This window comes from Meriones unguiculatus, chromosome 10 (assembly GCF_030254825.1).
Source record: "Meriones unguiculatus strain TT.TT164.6M chromosome 10, Bangor_MerUng_6.1, whole genome shotgun sequence".
NCBI classification, from domain to species: Eukaryota; Metazoa; Chordata; class Mammalia; order Rodentia; family Muridae; genus Meriones; species Meriones unguiculatus.
Window position 1 is genome coordinate 14,918,492 of NC_083358.1, and position 22,338 is coordinate 14,940,829.

The following is a 22,338-nucleotide window of genomic DNA, read 5'->3' on the forward strand; positions in this document are numbered from 1 at the left end:
ATTATAGCAAGCCCACTGGGATTTCTTCTATATATAAATTAGTTCCCATCTCTGATCAAATTTAATGAAACAATCTTTATTGGATACAAACCATGTTAATAAGTGACTGTTTTGATAGGTCTACCTAAAGAAAAACCCACAATTTGGGTTCATTTATCCCCCACAGCTGAGCTTCTGTGTGCTTATCAACATTTCTCTAAACATTCCAAGAAATGAGTCTACCTTGGGTTCAACATTCTTGCTTCCGGAGGCCTCGGCGGCAGTATCCACCAATCCACTCTCTAGAAAATATTTCCTCCCTTGAATGCTTCCGAATGCGCACTGGCCTTCACCCTCCCCCGCTGTTGCTGCATGCACGTGGCTCTAAAGGCCTCATCTTCCATCTCTGAGATCTGTTAATACTAACAACCTATGATGTACATATGCTACAAGCCGGCTTAGGGGAGAAGGTAAGATGGTCATACTTAGGTGTGCTGAATTTGAAATGCCTCGAGACACCCTAGTTGAGAATTCCAATTATTATCCTTTTCATAAAGTAGCAACCAAGGGACTTTGCCTCGTCCAGCTGGGGCTTTTGGTAGATCATCCCCTGAATATTTATAAGCCCAAGCATGTCTTCATATACTTGAGAGGTTTAAATTCCTAATATTGTTGTAATTGAGAAAACCCAGACTGAGAAATAAATTTGAAGCTACTCACTGTTGACACTGCACCTGCACCCTTGCTGGAGTTAATAACGTATTTGCCAAAGAATAGGCATTCCACCAATCTAAGGAGCTGGTTTTTGAGACAGACCCACCCGAGATGAGTTTGTAATTCAGAATTAGAAGACGTATGAAGAAAAACAATCACCACACAAAAGATAACACAAGCAGAAGGACTATAGATTATATAGGATATAGGAAACAACATATTTATAAATGTTTGAATAAACTGAACATAGATAAAATATAGGAAGGGAAGAAAAAAGTACAAATCAGAGCAGATTTTGATTTGCAGCTGTGGATCTAATATGAAAAGAGCTTATAATTTATTGTTTGTACGTGTACCAACAAGAAAATATGTGCAGGAATTAAAGAAGCACCATTGTCAGCCATTGCATATCATCAGTATTAAATGCAGCAAAACACAAAACAAGATCAGGTCATGTAGGCCAGAAACTTCTGAAGCTACAAACTAGTATATAAGAACAGATGGATAATGTAGGGATAACATAGACTCAGGCCCAGCAGCTCTAAGACAGACGTCAAATTAAAACACACACACACAAACAAACAAACAAACAAACAAACAAAAATGGTGGGTAAGCAAAGGATGCCTGGAAAGCTACCTTCAGTTGACTAGATATAGCCAAAGAAAGTTTTATGAACTTGAAGATAGTCAGTATAAACACCACAAACCAAAAAAAGCAAGACAAGAAAAAGAATGGTAAGAAACAATTCCCCACAATGCAATATCCAATAACTATAACACAACTTCCAAACAAGTAGGTAGCATGTGAGAGTAATTAGTATCTGGGGGGTAGGAGTGCCGTAGAGAGATACTGTCTATTTGACTGGATTTAGAATTAACTAGGAAACAATCCATTGAGCGTTCCCAGAAGAGCATTTCCAGAAAGGATTGCCTGAGTCAGGAAGACCCACCTGCATGTGCCTTCTGTGGTCTGGGATCCTGAACTGAGTACATGGGTAGAGTATCTCTCTTTCTCTCTCCCCATTTCTCTCTCTCTCTCTCTCTCTCTCTCTATATATATATATATATATAGATGTGTATATATATATATATACATATATATATATATGTGTGTGTGTGTGTGTGTGTGTGTGTGTGTGTGTACACTGCCTGTTTATTAATGGACTGTAATCAGCCTCCCTGTATGTCTACTTCTGTGCCTTCCCCGACAGAATGGACTGTACCTTCAAATCGTGGATCAAAACCTCTTCTTTCCTGACGTTATTTTTGTTGGGTGTTTTGTCAGAGAAAAGCAACTGGTACAATACTTGATCGAATGGTAGCCAACTCACTCCCAGCATGAATCAGCTTCCAAACCATCCATCCAGGAAATGCAGAGAGCACTGAACATGATAAATCATAAAACTCTAAAACAGAGGAAGCCACATTCAAACTGCAATAGACTGAAAACAAAAATAAAATCTCGGGCCAGCGTTACAGCACAGTGGTAAGGGAGACTGTGGCTGTGCCTGATGACTTGACTTCAATCCCCAGAACCCACATTTTTGAAGAAAAGAAACAACTCCCACAGGTTCTCCTCTGACATTCATATGTATGCTGTGCGCACAAACAGATAAATAATGGGATTTTAATAGACGCTGGGAACAAGAAGAAATTATCTTATTGCTAGAGCAATAAGCTCAGCATCACAGTGGGCTTTTTCCTTAGAAATCATGCAACTGTGATGACCATTGGGTAAAATAAATTAAAAGAAAACAACAATCTAGGGTTTGAGATCCAGGGAAATTATCTTTAAAGAGCACAAAATAAAATGAAGGCTGAAGAATTCGTGGCCAACAAGCCTGCAGTTGTTTATGAAAACAAATTAGAGAAACTTCTTAGGTAAAGGAAGTCCAAAAAAAGTACAAAAAAGAACAAGAGTAGAAAAAGAATACATAGAAACAATGAAGTGCAGTTAATGAATCTAGTATGTCACCATAGATAAATGAAATAAATGACAACAACATTGTAGGGCAGAAGAAGGAAGAGTGGAGAATGATTCTTACAGTGTGTTATGGCTTTTAGATGAACGGTGCCTATGTTAAAATGGCTGGTCCTCAGCTGGTAACACTGCTTTTGAAAAGTTGTGGAACCTCTGGGAAGCGAGGCTGCTAGTGGCTGCATTGCGGTATGGGGCTGAGGACTGTAACCACATTTCTACTTCCTGGTCCGCTGAGATGTGAACAAAAGGCCTCATGCTGTCCACTGCTATGCCATCACTGCCATGATGACTGTGAGCTTAACTGAATCCTTCCCCCACCCTTGCGTTCGACAAGGCGTTCTGTCACAGGGAGAGTGTAATTGGCTAATACGAATACAAAGTGTCTGCACTGGCCAAGAAGCAGCAGCGTGGACATGTGCCGAGATTCACTGTGTGCTCTAAACTCCGCATAGCTACTAATAAAAACTTCATACACAAAGCACCCCAGAAAATACAGGCTCCTTAAAGACACAGACAAAATACACGGACTAAGGCTGCAGAGATGCTTGGTCATTAAGAGCCCTCAAGGTTCTTCCACAGGACCCATGTTGGGGTTCCCAGCACCCATGCTGAGAAACTCATAGCTGTCTGTAACTCCAGGTCTGACACCATCTTCTAGACTCTGCAGGCACCTGGACACTCACATAGACACAGAAACAGACAGGCATAGAGACGGACACACACACACACACACACACACTGGGAGAGAGAAAGAAAGGGAGAGAGACCATATACATAAAAACATCTTTAAAAAACATAATAAATCAAAAGAAGTAGTGGAGGTATTTGCACTGCATGGGACACAGTTAGCAAACAGGAAAGAGATGTCAGGCAGCGTGGAGAATATGCTAATGTCTGGGCTTTATCCCTGGGAACATCGTATAACCCATCATTTAGATGCGTTGATGTTTAAGACTATAGAGATCAAATGTGTAGTTCCGAGGTCCATGTACCTTGTAACACAAGTCAAAATGACAAGGTCAAGGTCTGTTTCACTGAAAAGACTGGAGAGGCTCCGCATGCTCCAGCACACCATGAAGATACTCCGAGCTGGATAGACAACTGGACAAAAATCATTCAGTTTTAAATTATAACTGTCATAATAATAATAGTCATAATATATAAGATACTTGGAAACTGCATATAAACCTATGTAAGTATTATACAATAATTAATATCTGTAGTATGCCTTCATTGAGAGTTTACTTACAGTAAGTCATTTTTGTGTTTGAGGTTGAGGTTGTTGTATTATGTAGGACATTACAGACAGTACACCAAGGAAACACAAACAGATTAATAGGAAGATTGATTTATTTTCAATATTATGCTATGCTGTTCATATTAAGTGTTAAAAGATTTTTTAAGGAATTGAACTATATGGCAAGTTATGCTGCAAACAATGTCTCCTGGACATGGTATAGCTCTTGAACTCATAAACTTACTGCAGTTATGATTCCCTGACAAGACAGTGGGGGACTGACTCCATCAGCATTTCATGAGGTTTAAGGAAGGGACTCGTGACAAGCCCCCTTCCCTGAGGGATTGTTGGCCATTAAAGGTTGCTGAAGGAGGGGTGTAAGTTTTTCCACTGGTACATCTATTGATAAATTTTCCATGCTCCAATAACAGCCTCTTACTCGTGCCCATGTGGGCAAACCCAGTTAAATGGGACACACACAAACACAAATGAAAGGAGGGAAGGAGGGGAGAGAGAGAGAGAGAGAGAGAGAGAGAGAGAGAGAGAGAGAGAGAGAGAGTTGAAGGAAGCCTTGCTGGAAAGAAGAGTATGAATTGGAGAAAAGGGTTATAGAGATAAAGTAATAGACAGAAATGACTAAAATTAATTGTACATAGATGAAACTGTCAAATAATAAATAAATGAAATTTAAAAGATTACATAAAAAGAAGTTGGACTGGTATAGGAATATTAGAGTCACTGGTTCTATGAAAGCCCAGAATAAAATATGTGAAAATGCCATTATGTTTTTAGTCAGACATTGTATTCTGCTTTTATATAAAACAAAGGAAGTAGTGCCTGCTTGCCTGTTGTTGTCCCTGCACACAATGTTGGTGTCATCATATTACTCTGAAAGAAGTGTGCTTGCTCTCTCTCTCTCTGTGTCTGTCTGTGTGTGTTTGTGTGGCTATAGCCAGAGGTCAACACAAGCATATTTCTCAACTGCTGCCTACCTTGTATTTTACCAATTTTTCTATCTCCCTGGCCAAGGTGTTTGATCTTTATAACCTTGATTTATACACATAATAGTTTACATACTTCTTGAAGTTGTAAAGACAAAATTTGAAGGAAGATATTAGGCCAGGAGAAACTGTGGAGTTTTGTTTGGTTGGTTGGTAGGTTGGTTGGTTGTTGTTTTTAAAGGAGACATGCATAGAAAAGTATACCTACCAGTTGAGAAAGGTGAGATATTTTTTAGTGTAAAAATATTAAGCAAATTTTAGAACATTATCCATGATATGACTATGAGTTCTGTGGAAAACAGAAAAGGAAATATACAGTAAGTATCCAGAGTGAGTAAGAGACTACTTAGGTTAAGATTAGTCAAGTTTAACCTCATTCAGAATGCCAAGGATGAGCAACGATTTGAAGGAAAGTGGATGGCCACCTATATTTATAGAGAGAGCATGCAGGCACCAGGGGAAGCCAGCAGAGAGCCACAGGACAGTTGGCTGTTTAAGGAATCAGAGTGTCCTATGTCTAGGATGGGTCTATGGAAATCCAGAGTTAGGAAGTGAAAGGGCGATGCATCACAGGGATTTGGGGGCTTTGCAAGACTTAGATTTCTCTCGCTTACTCTGAGGATTGAAGACGCAGAGTTTGGAGCGCAGGAGAGATGCTGTCTGTTGTGAAGCCTAACAGAATCACGTTTCCCTTGTGTTAAGAGGACAGTACAGGGAGGTATGGGGAAAGCTCAGCCGATAAGGAGATCTTCCAGGAAGTGTGGGGAGACATGATGTCATAAGTGTATTAAGACACGTTTTTGAGAAGTGATAATTCAAAAATAAACAACTTTTTAATGGAGTTTAACTACCAATCCATCAGAAAATTGTGGTAACATAAAACAAATTGGAATACAGAGGGAGCTGGAGGGGGAAAAATGAGGAATGAATATGATTGTATTTCATGGTATACATATATTCTCAGGATAAAGAACAAAGTTTTAAATAACAACTTAGACTTTACTGATTATGATTCTAATGAAAATAAATTTCAACCATAATTTAAAACACAAATGTGTATACCTGAATATGCAATGTTTAATGATAAAAAATATTTTGTAAAAAATATTCACACATTTCATGTGTTAATTTTCCTTTTCCTTTTGTTTCTCCCCATTCTATTTGACTAGAGGCATTGTTATTTTTTAATTTTATTTTAACTTTTATTAATTACACTTTATTCACTTTGTATCCTTCCATAATCTCCCCTCCTAATCCCACCTTCTCTCCTCCTTCACGCATGCCCCTCCCCAAGTCCACTGATAGGGAGGTCCCCCTCTCCTTTCTTCTGATCTTAGTCTATCAGATCTCATCAGGAGGGGCTGCATTGTCCTCTACTGTGGCCTGGTAAGGCTGCTCCCCCCTTAGGGGGAGGTGATCAAAGAGCAGGCCAATCAGTTTATGTCAGAGGCAGTCCCTCTTCCCATTACTATGGAACCCACTTGGATACTGAATTGCCATGGGTTACATCTGTGCAAGGGTTCTAGGTTATCTCCATGCATGGTACTTGGTTGGAGTATGAGTCTCTGGAAAGACCCCTGTGTTCAAATTTTCTGGTTCTGTTGCTCTCCTTGTGGAGTTCCTGTCCTCTCCAGATCTTACTTTTTCCTACTTCTTTCATAAGATTCCATGCACTCTCCCCAACCGTTGGCCATAAGTCTCAGCATCTGCATTGATAGTCTGCAGGGCAGAGCCTTTCAGAGACCCTCTGTGGCAGTCTCTTAACTTGTTTCTTGTTTTCTTCTTCTTCTTCTGATGTCCATCCTTTTTGCCTTTCGGGGTGAGGATTGAGCATTTTAGTCAGGGTCCTCCCTCTTGATTAGTTTCTTTAGATGTACAGATTTTAGTAGATTTATCCTATATTATGTGTCTATATAACTGAGTGTATATCGTGTGTGTCTTTCTGCTTCTGGAACAGCTCACTCAGGATGATCCTTTCCAGTTCCTACCATTTACCTCCAAATTTTATGATTTCCTTATTTTTCATTGCTGAATAATACTCCATTGTGTAGATGTACTTTCTGCATCCATTCTTCAGTTGAGGGGCATCTGGGCTGTTTCTAGCTTCTGGCTATTACAAATAAAGCTAATACAAACATGGTTGAGCAAATGTACTTATTGTGTACTTGAGCCTCTTTTGGATATATGCCTAGGAGTGGTATGGCTGAATCTTGAGGAAGCGCTATTCCTAGTTGTCTGAGAAAGCGCCAGATTGATTTCCAGAGTGGTTGTACAAGTTTACATTCCCACCAGCAGTGGAGGAAGGTTCTCCTTTCTCTACAACCTCTCCAGCATGTGTTGTCACTTCAGTTTTTGATCTTGGCCATTCTGATGGGTGTAAGGTGAAATCTCAGGATCATTTTGATTTGCATTTCCCTAATGGCTAATGACGTTGAACATTTCTTTAAGTGTTTCTCTGCCATTTGATATTCCTCTACAGAGAATTCTCTGTTTAGCTCTGTTCCCCATTTTTTAATTGGATTACTTGGTTTGTTGCTTTTCAGCTTCTTTAGTTCTTTATATATACTGGATATTAGCCCTCTGTCAGATAAAGTGTTGGTGAAGATTCTTTCCCAATCTGTAGGCAGTCGTTTTGTTTTGATGATGGTGTCCTTTGCTTTACAGAAGCTTTTGAGTTTCATGGGGTCCCATTTATTGATTGTTGCTCTTAGAGCCTGTGCTGTTGGTACACTGTTCAGGAAGTTGTCTCCTGTACCAATGAGTTCTAGGGTATTCCCCACTTTTTCTTCTAACCGATTTAATGTGTCTGGTTTTATGTTGAGGTCTTTGATCCACTTGGACTTTAGTTTTGTGAAGGGTGATAAGTATGGATCTATTTTCATTTTTCTACATGTAGGCATCCAGTTAGACCAGCACCATTTGTTGAAGATGCTATCTTTTTTCTGTTGTATGGTTTTGGCGTCTTTGTCAAAGATCAGGTGTCCATAAGTGTGTGGGTTTATTTCTGGGTCTTCTATTCGGTTCCATTGATCCATCATTCTGTTTCTATGGACTGGAGACAATTTTTAATTTAATGTTTTTTAATACTGGTATTGAACCCTGGGATTTAGATGTGCAAGAAAAAAAAATACTCTGCAATCTAGCAATGTTCTAAGTCTATAAACCCACACACCTATAGACACCTGATTTTTGACAAAGAATGGAAAAAAAGACAGCACCTTCAACAAATGGAGCTGGTCTAACTGGATGTCTACATATAGAAAAATGCACAGAGGAAGAGGATCCAGGTAGTCCTGATGAGACTTGATAAGCTGGGTCAAATGACAGGGGAGAAGGACTCCCCCTTTCAGTGGACTAGGAGAAGGGGATAAGAGGGAGGGGATAGTAGGCTGGAAAGACGAGATGAAGGAGGGGGCTACAATCAGGATGTAAAATGAATAAATTGTAAAAAATAAAACTTAAAAAAAAGCACAAAATACACTTTGAAAAAAATCTAAAAAAAGGAAAAGTAATTTTCTTCTGATATTTTCCTTTATTAAAAAAAAAAGTAAAAAACATTCTGCTTTTTCTGACTAGAGAAACTAGCCTGAATTTTGGAAAGTAACATACATATTTCTTTTCCAATTTATTGAAATCCAACTCCACCTTGAATTTAATTCCATCATCTCAAACTTCCAGTTTTAACCTTCAGCACCAAAGATTAATCCAGGATCAAGAATGATTTGCAAGTAAATGCACATGGGTAAAATATTTAAGTTGCAAGTTTGTAACAATTCATTTTAGGGCTGAGCTGGGAACAAGACCAGTGGAAGAAATGAAACATTAAATTAAAAGAAATACTGTTAACAGATGAGATTAACATTTTTAAAGAGACAAATGAACAAAATGATATATGAGCCCACACCCAACTATCTCTAACTAACATACATATGTGCTGTGTTTGCCACAACTTTGTGCCACAAAAGTAAATACACAACATATTGAGAGCTGAGGATTTTGAGTGTAGAAACGAATCATTCGGAGAACTAATTGTGTGCAATCCCTGCACCGTAGGCTTGAAGCAGGGCTGGAGAGATGGCTCAGTGGTTCTAAGTATTTGTTGCTTTTGCAGAAGACCTGGGTTTGATACCCAGAATTCACACGGTGGCTCACAACCAGCCGTAACTCCAGCTCCACAATAGCCAGCATCCTCTTCCAGCCTCTTGCAAGCACCAAGCCTGCACGTGATACACTTACATACGTGCAGGCAAGACACTTACACATTGAATTGACACTTACACATTGAAACCTGGAAAGAAGGCCTACATCAAGACACGGCACTGCATGAGAGTCTGAGTTTCACCAGCAGTTAAAGGAGAGTGGTCTAGACTGTGTGTCTCCTGCCTCACCGAGTCCTCTTCCTGCACACATGCTCATGCATATTTAAAGAGCTGGTGACAGCTGTGGGCAGAGGCAGCTAAGCTACAGCAGTCTGAAAAAGCCCGGAGTGGGTCACAAACTTTGCTACTTCTCTAACCTGTTCCCGAGTGCCTGGACACCAAAGAATAGTTTATAAAGGTTTCAATGACATGGTGAAATAACACAAATAGCTCTATAATGAATTGAAAATCAATAAAGCATTAAAAATGCAAATACATTCTTGTTAATATGATATAATTGGGAGGAACTTTTAGGCATTCAATTACCATTTAACACAAAAGCCTGTAAGGATTTAATTAGGAATCCGTCACCTAATTGAGGTCAAGATTGTTAGCAGTGAATGTCTAATTAGCTTGCTTACAGCAGCTATCTTCTTTGAAACCTCCCTCAGTAGAATCTTTCCTTAAAGACATCCCTTCCTCCACCTCACTTACTTGTAGAAGTAACGCCTCGAAAAGTTGAAGTCCAAATACAGGCATCCCTCTGATTTATGGAAGGAGACACTCCAGAACGCCTCAAAGTGCCTGTCAGTACAAGCGAACATTTTATTTTATTTTATTTTATTTCATCAATTACACTTTATTCATTCTGCATCCCCCCATAAGCCCCTCCCTCCTCCCCTCCCAATCCCACCCTCCCTCCTCCCTCTGCTTGCATGCCACTCCCCAAGTCCACTAATAGGGGAGGTTCTCCTCTCCTTTCTGATCTTAGTCTATCAGTTCACATCAAAAGTGGCTGCATTGTCCTCTACTATGGCCTGGTAAGGCTGCTCCCCCCCCCAGAGGGAGGTGATCAAAGAGCAGGCCAATCAGATTATGTCAGAGGCAGTCCCTCTTCACATTACTATGTAACCCAATTGAACTCTGAACTGTCCTGGGCTACATCTGTGCAGGGGTTCTGGGTTATCTCTATGAATAGTCCTTAGTTGGAGTATGAGTCTCTGGGAAGTTCCCTGTGTTCAAATTTTCTTGCTCTGTTGCTCTCCTTGTGGAGACCCTGTCCTCTCCAGCTCTTACTATTTCCCAGTTCTTACCTAAAATTCCGTTCACCTGCCCAACAGTTGCCCATCCAGCTCAGCATCGGCTTTGATAGTCTGAAGGGCAGAGGCTTTCAGAGGCCCTCTGTGGTAGGTTCCTAGGTTGTTTCCTGTTTTCTTCTTCTGATGTCCATCCTCTTTGCCTTTCCGGATGGGGATTGGACATTTTAGTTAGGGTCTTCTCTCTTGCTTAGTTTCTTTAGATGCACAGGTTTTAGTGGGTTTGTCCTATGTTGTATGTCTATATGAGTGAGTATATACCATGCGTGTCTTTTTGCTTCTGGGACAACTCACTCAGGATGATCCTTTCCAGATCCCACCATTTACCTGCAAATTTCATGATTTCCTTTTATATGTTTTGAGACTTTTCACCTAAAGAAAATATTCTCCCACTTGCCTTCGGCATATCTGGATTGCTGGTATAGTAGCCCTTAACACTGTTTTGCACAGTGGGGCCATTCTTAAGTAGAATGAGTGTGCTTTGGTGCATCCGTTAATTTTGTGTTGCTACGAAGATGACAATCCTTGTCAGAAACAAAGAAAGACCTATTTGGCTTCATGGTTTCATTGCATTATAATGGCGGGTGGGGCCCAGCAGAAAGGTTCACAGCATCAGGGACTTAGGGCATTGACATTACAATGGACCAGGAGATAGACCGTCAGGACAGAGGGGTCAGGGGCAAGCTTAAACTTCTATCCCTAGTAGTCTACTTCCAGGTAGATCCTGCCTTGTGAAGGTTCGACAGCCTCTCAAAATAGCACAGCTAGAAACAAACATCCGCAACACCATCCCTCCAGGGGCGTACTTCAGCTTACGTCATTGATCGCAGCACTGGTAACAGCTGATCCGATGCCTGGCAGCAGTTTCTTAACAGGCAGGTACAATATAATCGGTATCGAGCAGAGATATACGTGCCGGGCAAAGCGGAAGTTCTCATCTTAGGCAGGATGGGAAAGGATGGGATGGCAAGGAGCTTCCTCGGGGTGCTGAGGAGCTGGCATGGAAGTTAAACCCAAGGCCCACTTATCCTGCAATTTCCATTTAATACTAGAAATTAAAAATATTTTAATGGCAATCCTGAAAAAGAGAACCACAGCTAAAGAAACCCTTACCTAGAGTCTCTTCCTGAAGAAACAGTACTGTGGTACATAGATTTGACTAAATTCTGTGAGTTGTATAGTGTCATAAGGGACACGGATAACGGGTAATTAGAAACCCTAATTATTTCTACAACTTTTTTTGTGTTACACAATTTCAAATGAAAAACATAAAATGCACACATATTTCTCAGGATCTCAAGACAGAACTTGAGTTACCTTCTTTTTGTTCCAGTGATTGCTTTAGACAATAGCTGCTTCCAAGAAATAAGATAAAATTAATATGTCATTTTATATAGTTCAAGTAAATAACACGCTGGTCAAACCAAATTAATTAAGATGACCTCAGATCAGGCAGCATTTCTAACAGATGTTGGAGCGGGTTTTCCTGTTTCCAACCCTAGTCAGCTTTTGATCAGATCATGGTCTTTCACTATCTATGTACAAAACCTCATCCAGAAATAAAACCCTACATCAAGGCGTCAAGTCAATGTTTGTGCTTAAATGAACTTAGAGCCCAGTTTACAGCTTCTATTATCAAGGCCTTCATAATTACCTCAGTGATAAGATATAAAAAGAAGTCATATTTTGTAGGAGCCTCGGAAGGATTCAAAAAGATTCGTAGATATATTCTTCTGTTACAGCCATGGCAGTCTTAAACATCAAAGTCCCAGCGTTGCTGGGAGAGAAACAGTTAATAGGAATAGAAAATAAGTACTACCCAAGGGAAATGTTTTATTTCCATGTTAAATACCTGAGGATTTTTCCAGCCAGCTCTTGGGATATGCTGAGGAAATGTGGCCTGAAAATTTCCATCTAAGTAACCAGTCCACAATAGTTAAAGCGGTGTCCTTTAGAAACACATGTTGGCAACAGTCAATTTGGAGAAAATGCTCATTTCCTAATTGCACCTAGCATCAGCAACCCAAGGTAGAACTGTATATCACAATCAGCCTGAGGGCTTCATTAAGACAGCCCAAGCCTGGTCACTCAGTTCAATGCACTTGAGGCTTTATGACATGTGTTATAGTTGCCTCCCTTTCTTTATGTGCATATTTTTCTTTTTGATTTTAATTTCAAAATTGATTTTTTTTTCAGGATCACAGATGAGACATTGATTTTTTTTAAAATCTTGGTTATAGATTGTGTGGTTATGGGCTGTGTGTCTAGAAGCATTGTCAACTCTCTTCCATTCAAGACAGTCCTCTGTCTATGTTGGGTGCTCTTCTGTTCCTTGAACACACCAAGTTCTCCCACAGTCCCCAGCTTCATCACAGGCTAGTTTCCTCCCTTAGAGGTTGTTTCCCTCTTCCCTGTGGCGTTTTAATCCCATATCTATTTATCCTATAAATGTCAATTCAAATGGCACTTGACGATCTAAGATACTAGATAATACTGACTAGTTGGTTCTCAGAGAGTCATGAGGATTTCCACACTGGAGAGGAAAAAATATCCCAAATCTTCCAAGCCTGAGTACACAAAATATGCTCAATGCATGTATGCCCCCTGTACACGCCCGGTCTACAGTGGGAATGGCTACTCTGAGACATCCCAAGGCCATCAATCAGAAAGGGCGATTTCACTGAGGCATTCTAATATACTCCTCTATCCCCCTGTGAGCCCAACCTCTGAATATCATCACTAGGATTTATAGCGAGAACTTTGGTTTGGTTTCTTTTATTTATTTATTTTCAAGGCAGGGTTTCTCTGTGAGGCCTTCGTTGTCCTGGGCTCACTTTGTAGACCAGGCTGGCCTTGAACTCACAGAGACCTGCCTGCCTCTGACTCACTGAGTGCTGGGATTACTGGCACACAGAATTTTAGTTTAAGTTACAGAAATATAATGTGTTTCCATTTTAATGCTTGGTGTGGGGATGTAGGGTTGCTTCAGATTGTCCACAGCAGCTGACTACGATTTGCCTCATGCTCTAGCAGGGGTATGATTTTGCCAGCTGCAGACAGTTTCTGAGAATGTGTGACATTTGGAATTCTGGGTACTCTTCAGGGGGTACATAAATGCTAGGATCCCAAGGGTGGATTGTTGGTTCTTGGTTGGTTGCTGTTGGTTGTGGTTTGCTAAGTAGTTGTGTGCAAAGAAGAAACAACAAGAAAAAGAAACTAGATATCCTGAAGGTGAGGATCAAACTTGCGCCAAGGAACTGGACGCAGGAAGTAGTCTGATGATAACAAAGCACCCTTTCCCCTCTATCCTTTTCTCTCTCTTCTGTCTGGTATTAGAAGGTTGAAAGGGTGGAAGGAAAAAGAACTCACAAAGTAGCCAAAATTCTGGCTACAAGGATTATGCCAAAAGCTTTGTTATGTGTATTCTCATATCTAGATTGTTACTTTACAATATGTTATCACTGCATGCATTTCAGTAATGGTTTTGTACTTGGCCCATTTCATACTCTAACTACCAGCTTACTTTTTATGTTTGTTACCGACTAAATAACGGAGTATTTTTACTAATCCTAAACTCTTCGCTATAGACACTGCCCTGCCTTACATTTTCCATTTCTCATCAGTTCCAGCACTTTTGTTTTATGTAAAGTTAAATCTTTGCCAAAGTAGTAAAAATAAAACATTGTCATGAAATTATTTTATTCATCCACTAAACACTTATTAATTATCAGTCTTGTTGGCTAAAGGCATGCCAGGAGCCACACTCTGAAATTTCAATGCCAAATGTGAATATTTAGCTCTGCTTCTCCTTGGCAGTCAACATTTAGTGATGAACGAACGAAGTGATTTATCACCTGTCCCACTCTTGGCTTTCCCCACCTGCTTTCCAAGATTCTCAATCGGTAGCTACTACATGGATCACATAGTTTTATGTATAAAGATTAAAGTGAGCATTGCTCTTTATTATATACTTGCAAATAACATTTACATACTGACCTTGCTGCTTGTATGAATATATTCAAAATGAACTCTTCATTGTCAACTTCATTTAAAACTTGACCCTAAATTTGTAGGGATAGAAACTGTAAATTATGAGAAAAATAGAAAAAGGAGATTATTAGGCTGCATGTGCTTGGACATACTCATAACCCTACCACTTACAAGGCTGAGATAGGAGGATCTTGAGTTCAATGACAACTGGCTACATAGTAAGTCAGATCCTGTCATAAAAATGAGAAAAGACAATTAAACTACAAAAGTATAGGTATATGTTTATTAAAATGGAAAAATGAAAAATAGTGGTTTGACCACTTATTCCAAACAACCTCTGAATTGTCTGATGAAGTACCTAAGGATTTATTTATAATAATAAAAATTCCAAAGTCATGATCATAAAAGATCCTAGGACTTCTCCACACAGTGGTTATTTCCCTTCTGGGTTATTTCCTTCCATACATCAATTACACGGTAACTGTTTTCATTGGGGATGTCTCTGAAGGTGTCTCTTCCAATAAACATGGTAAGCGCATTACATAAAATGTGAAAAGAGAACCAGATTCAGAAAGGGGAAGATAAACATTATTTTTGCCATACAAAATTTATTTAGTTTCTATCAGAGGCATTGCAGTGATTTGGTCTGAAACAGTGAAATGTAACTGATGTCACAATTCTAGGAGCATCTCACAGGAAGTATTGGAAGAAAATCAAGAGCCCCCACTCTGGTTGTCGGGAGAGAAACATGAGTGTAAAATGCTTTACCCGAAATCACAATATTAGGTAAAAATAAATCACACTTCTCCAATCATTTGCCTCACACTTCAGCAGATATTTATGCTTCTATATTGGGAAACTACAAACACACTTTGAAAATGATGAATTAGTGGTTTCTTTTCATTGAGTTGATATATAGTCAATTTCTTCTATTATTTGCATACAAGATCTTTCATTATAAAGCTAATTAAAATATGCTAAAATAGTCTACTATTAATTTTCATTAAAATCATAATATATGCATTAAATTATCATAGATTTGGTGAGATCAAATTTTCATATTCTTACATTTTCATTTTAATGCAATAACTATTTGATTTTTATTTTGCTCCAAAAATTAATTATGATTCAGTCTGTATTCATCACTGTGTTTGTGCATTCAACTATTTTCTTTTCCCGATTCTTGTGTGAACAAGAGAAAAAATAAGAACTAGGGCTATAGTTCAGTTGTAAAAGTGCTTTTACAACTGGTGTGATTACAGATGTGATTATAGATCTTGTTACCCATGATCGTGAAGTTGGCAAGGAAGAAACAGGAAATACCCCTGTTTAATTGTAGAAATACCCCTTGCTGTATAGTATCACAGCAAAGAACCCCCAACATCCCTCATTTGAATCTGAAAAGAATGAAAGTATTTGTCACGTCTTGACATCCTATCTGAATCTCTTTATTTTAGACATAATAAAGTGATACTAGTGTCAATGGACAGTAGCTGAGGAGTGGCAGGAAGGGAAGTTCTCTTTAGGAACAGCTGGGGAGGGGTTGCAGTGAGAGAGTGAGTATTGGGTAAGTTTGACTTTCTCAGATAAATGGTGAAAGAGACCCACTGTGACGGCTCAGTCCCATTGGACGTATTGTCAAGAATCCTTGCAAATCAGCTGCTTCCTGGACTTTTGGGCAAGGCCAAGTGCCGGAACTGTTCAAATCACCATATAGTTTCCCAAGCATCGTGGCTTCTAGCTTCTGACCTTTACCTTTGCGTAATGTATACAACACATATGTGCCACTGCACATCGCCCTATTCAGTATGTGCTCACCATATGCAATTCCTTCTCCACACCAATGTCACTTGATCCATGCTATTAAGGTCTTTAATACAGAGAGGATGCTGTTTTCCTTAAAGATCAACAGTTGATTTAGATTTCTCATGGTTTACTTTCATGTCCATATTCTCTTTCTTGCTTTCTGCTTTCTTTTTTCTCTTTTTAAATTATTTTTGTTTTTATTAATTACAGTTTATTCACTTTGTATCCCCCTTGTAGCTCCCTCCCTCCTCCCCTCCCAATCCCACCCTCTTTTCCTTTTCCCCCCTCTGTGCCCCTCCCCCAGTCCACTGATAAGGGAGGTCCTCTTCCCCTTCCCTCTGATCCTCGTCTATCAGGTCTCATCAGGAGTGGCTGCCTTGTCTTCCTCTGTGGCCTGATAAGGCTGATCCTCCTTCAGGGGGAGGTGATCAAAGAGCAGGATAATCAGTTCCTGTCAGAGACAGTCCCTGTCCCCATTACTATGGAACCCACTTGGACACTTGGACACTTGGAACTGCCATGGGCTACCTCTGTGCAGGGGTTCAAGGCCATCTCCATAAGTGGTCCTTGGCTGGAGTATCAGTCTCAGAAAAGACCCCTGTGCCCAGATTTTTGGATCTGTTGCTCTCCTTGTGGAGCTCCTGTCCTCTCTAGGTCTTATTATCTCCCACTTCTTTTATAAAATTCCCTGCACTCTGCCCAAAGCTTGGCTATGAGTCTCAGCATCTGCCTCAATACCCTGCAGGATAGAGCCTTTCAGAGGTCCTCTGTGGCAGGCTTCTGTACTGTTTCCTGTTTTCTCCTTCTTCTCATGTCCATTTGTCTTTCTGTATGAGGTTTGAGCATTTATCCAGTCTTCCTTCTTGATTAGTTTCTTTAGGTGTATAGATTTTAGTGGGTGTATCCTATATTATAAGTCTAATATCCACTTATAAGTGAATATATACCATGTGTGTCTTTCTGCTTCTGGGATACCTCACTCAGGATGATCTTTTCCAGTTCCCACCATTTACCTGCAAATTTTATGATTTCTTTGTTTTTTATTGTTGAGTAATATTCCATTGTGTAGATATACCACAATTTCTGTATCCATTCCATTTTCTTAATTAATGATCTTAAAAAAAATCTAACACAAACATCCAAAATCAGACTCAAATTGAGAAAGAAATAATGATTGACAGAGTCATAATTTCAGAATGGTTAGCTTGAAATGTATTAACGAAATACAATGAGTTGTAAAATGGGATAACTTTGGGTGTAGGGAATCAAATATTATGTACCCTGTGTGCTATCTGTATGTACATAGGCTCATGAACAGCCTACATGTATATACACACTTCTGTATTATAGTTCTAAAACGATGGCACTTGACATGTATTAAATCCACCCACCCACATAAATACCCTGATCTTGCTTCCTTTCTATTGTGATAAAACACCCTGACAAAAAGCTATGTGATGGTGGAAAAAATGTCTTTGGCATTCACATCCAGGTCATGGTTCATCACTGAGGGGTCAGGGCAGAAACTCAAGCGGAAACTTGAAGCACCAATTATGGAAGAATGATGCCTGATGGTTCCAGCCCATGTTTAGCTACTTTGTAATATAGACCAGGACCAACTACCCAGAGAATGCTGCCACCCACAGTGGGCTTGGCCCTCTTAAGCCAGTTATCACTCATAACAATCCCCCACTGATGCACCCACAGCCAATCTGACCTAGGCAATCCTTCAAGTGAGACCCCTTTTTCAGACAGAGACCTCCCTTCTCAGGTGACTCTAGGCTGTGTCAGTTTGACAGTTAATGCAAACTATGACATACACTTCATGAACTGTTATCTTTTTTTACTTTATCTAAGTCAGATATCTTCAACAAGTATGCACTTTTCAATTCTAATGGAAGTTAGACATAAAAGAAAGTTAGACAGTCTACAAAGACTTTAAAACGCTTGTAGTTCTACCAAAAGGAACCAAGATGACATCAGCGTCACCCCAGCTGTCTGGTCCTGTGATGGGAGGTTTGTATTGTCTTGAAAGTTCTCAGATGTATCAGTCTGACTTCATCCTTTGGAGATGTGTTTCCTTCCTGTAATGTTTGAGAGCATGACAGAGAGATGGAAGGAGTGTTTACAGTGACCTTTCTCTATAATGCCAGAGATCCTGTTTCTTTTCACACAGTTTCTGTAAAGTTCTGAGTGTGCATTCAGCAGTTTATGGCACCTTTGCCACAGCAAATAGGGTCATGGCAAAATGCCATCCTTAAGCCACAACAAATAATTTAAAGTTATGAGGAGCAGAGAAGAGCTGAAGCGAAGTCAAGGAAGATAAATGAAGGGAGAGAAGCCACCCAGCTGGCTAAAGGCTGAGGAGCAACCTGAGCGTAAACAGACAGGTGATACCTCTGGCTTTGCACTGGAGAATAGTTTAAGAATGTGGATGTTAGATGTCCTATTTAATGTGGTATTTGTTCTTCCCATATGTACATCATTATCTTACTACCCCAAATCCCAAGGGTCTGATTGAATCTGTCAAACACACAATTGCTGTGAATAGTAAGTTCTGGTCAGATTTTGTCATATTGACTCAAACCTAGACATATTAAGGGGGAATGAATCTCACTTGTGAAGTCACTTATTGGATTTCCCTAGAGGACATTTTATTAATTACTAATTGACGCGGTGGTCCCAACCTACTGTGGGCAGCCCCGCCCCTCGGCAGATGATAGTGGGTTATATAAAGAAGGTAACCGAGCAAGCCAGAAGAAGCAAGCCAGCAAGCAGCATTCCTCCATGGTTCTTTCTGCTGCTGCTGCTTGAGTTCCTGCCCTGAATTCCCTCAATGGAGGACTGTGATCAGGACCTGTAAGCCGAATACCCACCTCACACACACACAGCAAATTTTGGTCATAGGTTTTATGACAGCAGTAGGAGGTAAACTGGAACACAAGGTTTGGTTGTAATTTCATTACTCTGTTCGTGAGAAATAGTTCTAAGTTTATACTGTGAAGCATCCATAGTAGAATAGCTAAGACAGTGAGATTAAGGAAACACATACAATGTGACTGATGAGGCCAAGTTGGCCATGACTGTCCTTGCTACTCCGGATGTTACAGATTTGGGGAAGTATTTTTGAATATGAAAAAATGCTGGGGTTTTGTGTTTAAAACCAGTTTTTTCTGGCATGAAATCACCAGCTGGCATTTAGGGTGTAGAGGAAGTGGTTAACAGAAGCATGCTTTCCATGATAAAATACTGCTGTCAGGATTAAAATGAGACTGACTGCAGTTCCTGGCAACCTAGGTTACAGAACAGAAGGAAGCTGACTAGGAGCCAATGCTGTGGGAGCAACAGCCAAAGAGCAGCATGGAGCTCCATCACCTAATGGAGAAGACACCAGTAAGCTGGCCAGAGTTGGTTGTGGAAGGGAGGCAGAAGTCTTGGGGGTGTAGAAAGAAAGTGGATGTCAAGGGAAATGCTTAGTGAGATGTGTGCATGGTCACTTCCTTCACTGTCTCCTGTCATGCACAGTTATTTGCAAGCCATCTCTCTCCTCTGTTCATACATGATATCCTCATGTTCTCTCCCAGTCTCAGCACCCTGTCCTAGGAGAGACCATGGGTTATTAAATAGGATGTGGTAACAATGTCAAGGCCAAGGACAAATTCAACCTTACCTCTTGACAAAGAATATTTTTGACTGAACTTTGCTTAGATTTTTCTGAGTCTTCTTGACTAGGCTTGACCTCAGCCTTCCATTTCTGTTTTGTTCTTGTGTAACTTGCATCATCTGTTCACTAAGTTTATGTAGTGAGTATCTTTCCACCTTTGATACCTGATCACCCTTCATATATGATGATGTTGGTCATTCCTGTCTTTAAGGTGTAAGTGTATCTTAGTAAGTTATGTGTTATTTTTGTATTGCTGTAGTCAAAATATATGATCTGAGAGGAAAAGATCTATTTTGGTTTATGGTTTCGAAGGATTTAGTAAGTGTTTAGTTAGCCCTGTGGTCTTTGGTAGGACATTATGGTGGCAAAATTATACTGTGGAAAACTTTCCTGCATCACAGTGTACTGAGAAACAGAGAAAGTGGGGTAGAGGAAGAGGCCAAAGCTACATACACTCCCAAGGAAACACCCATAGTAAACTGCTTCCTCCAACTACTCCCTCCCTCTCTCTTTTCACCTCCTCTCAATACTACCCATATTAGAACACGTCAACAATTTAACCAGCTCAATAAGCCAAAGTTCTTATGATGTAATTATCTCTGGAAACAACATTTCAGACACCCAGAAGTGAGTTAAAATAACCCTCTATGCATTTCTAAACCAAACAAAGTTGACAAATAACCACCACGATCATTTTGGTAAAATTCCTACTCTTATTGCTTATGTTTAGTAGTTTTCCATCTGAAGAATGCCTCCCTCTGTTGCTTAGTTGTCAATCTCCACTTATTCTTTGTGTATTGAAAGTTGAGTCTAACCACTCTCCCCTAATTGGGTATTCTTACTGAATTAGCTTTGGATAAAATTATTATTACTTTTCACATATGTCAGAATCATTTTTTCTCTAACACCTTTCATAAGAACACTCTTTCCTTGTGCCAGATCAGCCCATGTTCTTTATTCTCTCTGTCTCTGTGTTTGTCTGTGTCTCCATCTCTGTCTGTCTCTTTCTGTCTGTCTCTGTCTCTCCTGGGAAAAGGGATGCTCTTTGGCCTCCTTTTGATATGAAGAGGCAACTAAGTAAGAATAGACTATTCTAGGTAGCTCCTGGACTTGTGGGCTGATGAAGCTTCAGGCCCTCCCTCTTCCTGCTGGGATTATGTTCTTCAAAAGTAATCGCACTAAGATAAATCAGTTATCTAATATAATATATAATCAGTTATATAATATAATATATGTAATATAACTTTTATGCTCATGGCAGTGAAAGCATGCTATATATTTGTCATTCGATTGGAGTCAGCAGTGAATTTAAGCATCACCTTACCCTGGAGATCAATGCAGAGGTCCTTTTAGCTTCAATAGCATTAGTAAGAGGAAAGGTGGGTTTTCCTAGGCTCTACCATTTCCTCCAGTGCAGTCTCCTTACTGGACAAAACACCTGGTATTTCCCCCCAGTAACACTGGAGAGTAGCACATTTGAAATCCTTTGTTCAACATGTTCATCTCTTTTTTTTTTTTTAAGACTTATTTATTTATTATGTATACAATGTTGTCTGCATATAAACCTGCACGCCAGAGGAGGGCACCGGATCTCATTATAGATGGTTTGAGCCACCATGTGGTTGCTGGGAATTGAACTCATGACCTTGGGAAGAGCAGCCAGTGCTCTTAACCTCTGAGCCATCTCTCCAGCTCCAACATGTTCATCTCTTACCCACAGGAAAGGTGCCGTGGAGGTCTATTGGTTGCTTTTGATGTCACTGTGACAAAAATGCCTGATAGAAGCAAGTAAGGGTGGAGAGACTTATTTTGACTCACAGCTCAGGGGATGATCTATAATGGCAGAGGAGACATTGTTTAACCACCTCCTGTCTACAGCATCAGGAGGCTGCTTGATTACATCCCAACAGATCAGGAAACAGAAGATGGAGAATACTGGTGCCCAGCTGCATTTCTCTCTCACCCCCTCTTTGTATTTTCAGTCCAAAAACCCAATTCAGGGATGGTGTTACCTAAAATCTACGTACGTCTTACTACTTTATTGAAATTCCCTCTATAAACGGTCTCACAAACACAACCAGATGCCACCCACTAATGCCATAGACATTTCTTAAACCGGTCAAATGGACAAGCCAAATTAACCGCACATGTAGAGACTGAGACTAGAGTGTAGAAGACCTGAGAGAACGTATTTGTCACTGCAGCTATTGAAAGGACAGGTAAGAGGAGAAAAAGCACTCCACGAAGCAGGTTTAAAGGTGTGGAGCAACTTAATGGGGTGTCCATTGGGGAAGATTCTAGGCTCCAGGAGGGGAGACCACATAGTGGCAACTGAAGCTGCTTGATTAGAAAAACAATCTGGTGAGGAAGCAAGCAGGAAGAAAATGAATGAAATAATAACTGCCAAACATAGCCTGTGACAGTTTGAGCAGGAATGGCCCCCATAGGCTCATGTGTTTGAATGCTTGGCCCATAGAAAGTGGCACTATTTGGAGGTGCGCCCTAGTTAGA